Source organism: Sander lucioperca, chromosome 9 (genome assembly GCF_008315115.2).
Source record: "Sander lucioperca isolate FBNREF2018 chromosome 9, SLUC_FBN_1.2, whole genome shotgun sequence".
Classification (NCBI taxonomy): domain Eukaryota; kingdom Metazoa; phylum Chordata; class Actinopteri; order Perciformes; family Percidae; genus Sander; species Sander lucioperca.
The window spans coordinates 28989924-28995985 of record NC_050181.1 but is presented as its reverse complement, the minus strand read 5'-3'; the positions used below and the strand labels follow the sequence as shown (position 1 = coordinate 28995985).

At 42.8% G+C, this 6062-nt stretch overlaps 1 long non-coding RNA gene across 1 annotated transcript in view; it reads left to right on the top strand.

The window, feature by feature from the left end:
• Positions 1-2548: 2548 nt before the first annotated feature.
• Positions 2549-6062, top strand: part of LOC118495926 — a 13197-nt gene continuing 9683 nt past the window's right edge. Inside the window, exon 1 of the long non-coding RNA XR_004898382.1 lies at positions 2549-2558. This is a non-coding gene — a long non-coding RNA (uncharacterized LOC118495926). The remainder of the gene's footprint in view (positions 2559-6062) is intronic.

Genomic DNA, 6062 nt, shown 5'->3' with positions numbered 1-6062 from the left:
TTGAACTTTCCTAAATGTTGGACTGTTCCTTCAACTTACGCATGAGCATAGCTGATGTGATCTTTGCAGTGCAAAGTGTAGTTGGTAAACATAGCACTCAATTAATAAAAGATAATTTCTGATATATTATTTAGATAGTAGCAAAGCACAATGAAAGGAAGATCACCCCGTTTGTCTTTGTGCTTTAAAAACATTCCACAGCAAGGTGAGAAGGGTTTGGAGAGATCAGTGTGACTGATGAGGACATCAGAAACAACCTTGATCTCTATATGAAATGGCATGACATAACAAGCCAAAACTAGCCCTAAAATTACCTGGAGTCATCAATAATGAACTGACTTTTTCCGTTTGAAACAGTATCTCACATGATTGAAGAGCGCAGTGTTTACCCATGAAAGGGGTGGCCACATGTGCACATTATAGTCCTATAGTGTGAAAGTAGAGGTGTGGGTTCGTGTGTCCAAGGTCTGCAGTGATTGATGTTCCTTCAGAGGCCTCGGGGCTTTGGGGACCTGCAGATATGACCTGTGCAGATGTGTGTGGATCAGCAGCTCCGCTATGACTGACTGCTTACCTGGAGGAACACTCTATAGATGCCTCCTCTGACCTTCTCCTGAGTGGCAAACACAGGGGACACTTTGTATGTGGAGGGCAGCCGTGTGTGTGTGTGTGTGTGTGTGTGTGTGCATACAAATATCCTAATGCACTGGCAGTTAAACTCACATCCCAAAACATCCAGTGGACATTCCTTATTTTCCTAGAAGCGTAAAGGACTGATAACCCAAATGCATCGCACCCCCTCCTCCTTTATTATAATAAGCCTCTAAAACAAACCAATCACACCAATTACATCTCGGGCTCTACCCTTGAGACGCGCACACACACACACACACACACACACACACACACACACACACACACACACACACACACACACACACACACACACACACACACAGATGAATAAATTATTTGGTGATTGTTAATAACACACAGAAAGACGTGCAAAAAATCAGGCAGATAAACAAATTAATCACTAATTTAAACAGTCTCCCACTTTTATTCATATGCCCTTTTGACACACACACTCACACACACCAGGAGTATGTACTGTATGTGTGTGTAAAATGTGAGCAGCTGCACGCATGACAGCATCCCCAAGGTCAGTTGGTGTGTGCGATTGTGTGTGTGACGTTAGATAACTTTATAAGTTGTGAGTGTGACATCTGGCTTTCCCTGTGTGAGAGCCTCTATTACACTGGTGTGGGGTGATAGTAAAGTAAGTGTTAACAGCGAGCAAAGGGAGACGGAGACACACACGCACACACACACACACACACACACACACACACACACACACACACACACACACACCTGGGGTTGAGGTTCTAAATCTTCATCAGCAGTGCCACCTTGCCTGAGGATCAGAGCAGAATAACTCACTGATGAATGGCTCTGTATAAGAGAGAGAGAGAGAGAGAGAGAGAGAGAGAGAGAGAGAGAGAGAGAGAGAGAGAGAGAGTGAGAGAGAGAGAGAGAGTGTGGGTGTGTTCCTGCAGGGATTAGCTTCACACCAATCAGGACAGCACGGTGTGATTAACCCCGGCGTGATTAAACCAATCGAGGACATGCACAGCTTATGCACATCCACAAAGTAAACATCCTCCTTACATGGTACACATGCACCTTTGGTCAGTCAGTGCATCATTCCTCAGGTATGGCTTTTCCACTTTTTGTTTGTATTTTGACCTTCAATTACAGTATTCCACCAGGCCAATAAGGGTAACATTTCGAGGCACAAGATCCCACTCCCGAAACTCATGCCTCCAACTTCTGATAAATGACAATCAGCAATTACTGAGAGGTGACCAAATCAGTAGCTGTTAGCAGTGGAGCTCCTCACTTATTCACGTGCACACCGAAGTGCATTTGAATGGTGACTGAGCTTAAGAAAGATAAGTGAAATACAAAGTTAGTGACTCCAAATCTTTCACCTGAACTAAACAAAGCCATTTGAATCAGCTATGTGATTGGTGAATCCAACCTCTACAATGACTGCAAAGTTGCATTCAGTTTTGTTTTTTTGCTGCGGTTATTGTATACAAATTAGATATTATTATATACGTTTATTTTAAAGCTGCACTTATTAATATTTTTTACACAAAGGATGGATTAAATGATTAAGTGTAATGCAACAAACTCACCTGACTTAAAGCATTAAGCAGCTCGTTCATGGAGACCAAAAACAGAGCTAAAAGGAAAGTGAATATTAGACATACATTCATTAGATGGCCAAAAACATAATCCCAAATGAAAGCTTATGCTCCTTAGTGTCTGCTGGATGTGCAAAATGACAATTGTTTGCTAAAGCGTTCGCCGCAACAACTTTATAATGTCATCGTTGTGTTCATAGCTTGTTCCACAAAGTGTCACAAAATGTCGTTATTTTATTGTGTCCCATCAGATTCATAAGCCTAATCAGTATTTGTGAATGCTTAAAAGCATAGGGGGTTTTGTATTTATTTCTCAATTTAAAAAAATGGACATAAAGGATAGTCGTCACCCATGATTTTTGTATCTCCAGCTCTGTAGTTCTGTGGGTCTACAGGTAGTCTATATCCGCGATGTTCCACTTCCGGGATTGCTCTGTTACCGCCGGAAATTCCGCCGCTACCGTGTCTCAGTGGTTAGCGCTTCTGCCTCAAAGCAAGTTGGCACTGCAGGGATCGATCCCCCGGTCCGGGTAGGGCCTTTCTGTGTGGAGTGTGGAGATATGTATGCTAGGTAACTAGGACTACAGTTGAACATTAGCCATCTGGCCAGCACTGGCGCATTTACAGAAATGTTGATTCATGTGCATTGTCCTAATGAAAAAATACATCCTAAATGTGACTCAGAGACACAACAACAATCATATAGTATGTGGCAGTAAACAACCTTAAAAGCAATGATGGCAATCTGCCATAAAACAGGAAGAAGAAGAAGCAATGTTGAAGCTCCACTTTGACATATAAGCGAGGACTGGAGTACAAAAGCCGCAAATAAGCAAGAGAATAAAATTAACCAAAAGGTGGAATTCTAGTCTGTCAACTACGACAGAGTCTTAGGGCCACAGTTAGACATAAATGATAATCTGAGATTTCGAGAATGAAGTAATAATGTTATAATATTACGAGACCGGAATTTCTGTGTCCCCCTCGCCTATAGACACCTTTGCTCTGTTTGGGATGTGAGCTGCAGCACTTTATTATAGGTGGAAAGCCAAGACTAACTGAAAACACTTCTGATCAGCCATCAGAAGTGTTTTTGATGCAAAAAAGGCACAAATTTGTGCATAGAAATGCATCAGAATGCAGGAAATGAAGTGTTTGACAATCAAAATGTCCTGAGGGACACACCTCAATCAATGTTAAAAATGAAACCTACGCCCTTGGGTGAAGTTGTGTGCTGAAAGATACAGGAGGAAAGTTTCAGCAAAGGCACTATGACATCAGTGCTACGCAGGACTGTATCGTCACATAAATCCACTACAATAACTCTTCATGCACTCTGTTCCCTCCCTCCTGTCTGGGACTGGCACGCTTCCCTCCTCCCACTTTCATTGACAGAATCTGTGGGGGACATCATGTGGTTGTTGTTGGGTTTTTTTGTCCCTCAGTGAGTGTGTAATGCTTTTTCACCCTCTCTCACACACTCTACAGCCTCCTAGCTGCAGGCCCCCCCCCTCCCCATTCCGTTTCATTCACAGCGCAGTGCCGAGCCAGATGACTCATCCTACGGTGTGAAAGACGTGAGTGGCTATCTGTGTTCATCCCAGCACTCGGTTCTTTTCCAGTCACTCTCACTGTCCTTCCCCATCTCTCCCCACTTCCCCTCCCCCCCCCCCTCCCCCCTCCCCCTCTTCCTTCGTCCACGAGGCACCGATCCATAGCTCGGTTCCATCACATTTAGACATTGATGGACGGGAGGAATAAGTGGCTGCGACAAAGGAGCACATTTTATATATGCAGATGGAGCTGTCTGACAGTTACCTCATGTCAACCCTTGCTGCAACTGACTGTTACTGTACACATCCCAGCATGCCTCAGTGCCAGAGCCTGGACACGAGAGTCACAGTCCTGTTACTTTCACATTTCACTTTGCGACAGATCCACTCTTATAAAGGCTGCTGCCATTTTGGAAGTTTCCCTATGATAAGGAGGATGGATTGTCTATGATATCATTTTGAATTTGACTTTTGGTTTTCGAAAGATCACAAAAAGATTTGTGAAATTGTCTCTAAACATAATCAACAGATGTATATTGCTCAGCATTACGTTTTTAGATTGAGTTTTTCACAAAACATTAGAAGTTTTTTTTTAAATCGGTTTAAATTACTCAAATTTTACATCCTCATGCACCAAAACAATTTAAATGAGGTCCTCTTGTGGCAGGGTCACTTCAGAAAATCTTTTAAGTGGAAATAAAAAGTAAGGGAAACCCTCTTAGGCCCTCTAAGTAAGCAACAACTAAGCAAAAACAGGTGTAGTGTTAATAATCGGTCAACTATTCTTAAGGGACTACTCCACAGATTTAGCATTGCACTTCCTTTGTCTAAACCACAGACTGTATATAAAGTCTGTACTTCCTTCCACTGTACAAAAGTGAAGCCGAAAAATCCTGGATACGGCCGCTGCCGTCTTGTAATATTGGAGCTAGAATCTGCGTAGTGATCTGGCGGTGGAGCCGCGGTATCTAAGTCCCGCCCACACACCCGCCTGACCAATGACGAGTCAATTACACAGTGGTGGAATGTAACTACATAACAAGTACATTTACTCACGTACTGTATCTAAGTACAAATGTTGAGGTACTTATACTTGAGTCTCTTCTTTTCATGCCACTTTCTACTTGTACTCCGAGAGAAATCTTGTACTTTTTACTCCACTACATTTATCTGACAGCTTAATGTCCCATTCCCATGTCCCATAATATGCTAATATGGAGGGCAATTTATGATCTATACTGCAGCAAGCCACCAGGGGGAGATCCAGATGTTTTGGCTTTACTTATACAGTCCATATATCAACCCCATGTCTAAACCTGGAGCGTATTACCCACAATGCAACTCAACCGCCGACAGTTCAGTCACAGATTTGGGTGTGTTATGCTAGTAGTGGCCTTAGACAGTGAAATAAATGCACACAGCAACGCCATAGACTTCGACGGAGACCAGTGAAGTCAATTAGAAGCACTTTTCCGGTGATGGCTGAGTGTACTGCGCAGCCTTAAACTGAGCTTGATGACATAGATGTGACTTGAGCAACATGTCTGAAAGTTGTAAGTCTTCTGGTAGCTGTGCCAAGAAAAATCTGTTTGTTCGTGGACAAATGTTACTTCATATGAATTCACTTGCCACATACCGAAGTATTTCCAATCCATCAAAACGTTGCTGAAGTATTTTGTTCCGATGCTTTCATGGACTCTCTATGTGCTTCTCCCTTGACTGTATGCCTCCACGTCCCCCCAATTGCCTGCGAGCTTCTCCTGTACTATACGGTAATTTCTCTACTGTGCGACAGAAAGTCGTATGGTGATGACACAATCGTATTTAAAAAAAAAAAAAAAGGTTTTTACGGGGCCATAAAGTGAGATACAAGGTAATGGAGTCTTTTATACATTGTCGTGTTTCTTTAGAAATAAACAATGGACAAATAGAGTCTTTAAACGCTTCAGATGTAAAGTTATTCGCTGTCAAAGTGACGCCAAAATGAATGGGAGTCAATGGAATGCTAGCAGAAGGTGATAGCTTGTTAGCCTTAGAATCTCCCCATAGGAGGTACGCTTTCCAGATGCTCGCTTACCCCCTTGGTAGTGGCTAATGTAGCCTGGAGCTGCTAGCCTCAAGCAGAGATGAAGTGTGGGCTACAGATGTCTGGTAACCTTACTTTTTGCTAACCCCACACCTCCAGATTTCTTTCTTTTTCAAACGTGTAGTTTAAGACTTTGCACAGACAACCTTTTTAAAACTTTAGTCACATCGCTGACATTCGCAGTAGCACTACCCTGACCTATAAACAGAC